Source organism: Lactuca saligna, chromosome 2 (assembly GCF_052625555.1).
Source record: "Lactuca saligna cultivar CGN05327 chromosome 2, ASM5262555v1, whole genome shotgun sequence".
Classification (NCBI taxonomy): Eukaryota; Viridiplantae; Streptophyta; class Magnoliopsida; order Asterales; family Asteraceae; genus Lactuca; species Lactuca saligna.
In genome coordinates, this window is record NC_136418.1 from 126,318,795 (window position 1) to 126,320,765 (window position 1,971).

General features: G+C 38.5%; 1 pseudogene; it reads left to right on the plus strand.

The window, feature by feature from the left end:
- The first annotated feature begins 1,113 nt into the window (after positions 1–1,113).
- Positions 1,114–1,701, plus strand: LOC145030067 (secreted RxLR effector protein 161 pseudogene; annotated as a pseudogene).
- Positions 1,702–1,971: the final 270 nt, after the last annotated feature.

Below are 1,971 nucleotides of genomic sequence, written 5' to 3' on the forward strand. Positions count from 1 at the left end.
GCCAAGTATGATGTGCATCGTTTAGACAAGCATTTTCTAGGAAATGATTCCAGAATTCACGTTACATTTGTCCCCATACACCATAAATGACTCTTTTCCGGTGGGTTCACTCTTACTATTTTCTTCTTGCACAATATCTCAGCATCATTGGCGGTAAACCAATCCATTCCTAGTGCGATGTCGAAACCATTCAAATCAATGGGCGGCAACACTTTGAGGAATTCATTTCCGTTCAAGTCGATGACGATGTTTTTAATGCACCCGCTAACAGGTATGAATTTGCCACTAAATTTGAGTGATATAAAGGAGTAATTGGCTCCCAAAGCAAACTATAATTTGGCTGAAAATCCATTTACAAGAAAGGTACCTAAAGCAGCATCTGTAGTATCCTTTGCAGCTTCCAGGTCATCTGGAAAGCTCTCGCCTTCGGCTTCGGTGGAACATTTGGCCTTGTTGTCTGCTTCTTCTTCACGCAGTCTTTCAAAATGTGCCCTTCTTCGTTGCATCTATAGCACACTCTCTTGTTGGATGTACACTCCTTGGCGTAATGCCCAATCATCCCAAATTTGTAGCAATTCACCTCTTTGCTACATTTCCCAAAGTGTTTCTTTTTACACTTCTCGCACCACTTAGCTTCATTTCCTCCTCCTCCAAAATTCCTTGAACCAGACTTTCTCTTTTTATTGGACCTTGCAGATCCCTCAAACTTCCTTTTTTCGCCAACCTCAACCTTGTTGTGGTTCTTCCTTTGAATATCTCCTCAACAAACTTGGTAGCCCATATAGCAACCTCCAGAGTATAATCACCTTCCTAGTATTGTACATTGATGACATACTACTCATGGGAAATGACATTCCAACTTTGCAAGAGGTTAAGTTTTGGTTCGGAAAGTGTTTTGCTATGAAGGATTTGGGAGAGACTGCTTATATTTTGGGAATAAGGATTTTGAAAAACAAGAGTAAAAGACTAACTAGAATTAGTCAGAATACGTATTTGGATAATGTGCTAATGCATTTTAGCATGGAAAATTTCAAGAAAGGAGAGTTGCCAATCTAGAGTAATACCATACTGAGTATGAATCAGAGTCTGAGTACGGATGAAGAGATAGTAGAAATGAATCAATTTCCATATGCTTCCACCGTTGGATCGATCATGTATGCTATAACATATATTTGCCCTGACGTGGCTTTTGCTATGAGCATGGTTAGTCAATATCTAGGAAATCCAGGTAGAGCTCATTGGATAGCGGTTAAGAATAATCTTAAGTATATGCGAAGAACTAAGGACTGGGTCCTTGTGCTTGGTAGCAGTGATCACTTAAGAGTTACTGGGTATAGTGACCCCAACTTTCAGACAGACAGAGATGACTTCCGATCTCAATCTGGATGGGTATTTACCATTAATGGAGGAGCGATAACTTGGCAAAGTTCCAAGCAAGAAACAGTGGCTGATTACACCTACGAATCAGAGTACATTGCAGCAAGAAAAGAATCAAAAGAGGCTATATGGTTGAAGAACTTCATCGGAGACCATGGAGTGGTGCCAGCCACAAAGGAGCCACTGGAGATTTTCTGTGATAATGAAGGAGTGGTTTACTTGAGAAAGGAACCAAGAGATCATGACAGATCTAGACATATCAACAGAATATACCATTTCATTAGACATAGGGTGGAAGAAGGACGTGAAGAGGGTATCATCTGAATAGAATCTTTTAGATCCCCTCACAAAGGGTCTAATTAGGTTTAAACACGATAAACATGCATGGAGCATTGGTCTGAAGGATGATATTAGTTTTAGTGATTAGATAGATATTTAGAAACTTGTAACAATGTAAATATAGTTAACATTTGATGATTAAATAATGAAAAGATTTATTTATGAGTATTGTTTACTATCTTTTGTCAATTGATTATTATTGTGTTTCATTTTGCATGTTTTACTTTCTGAATAATTAGATTGTTCAAATATCCA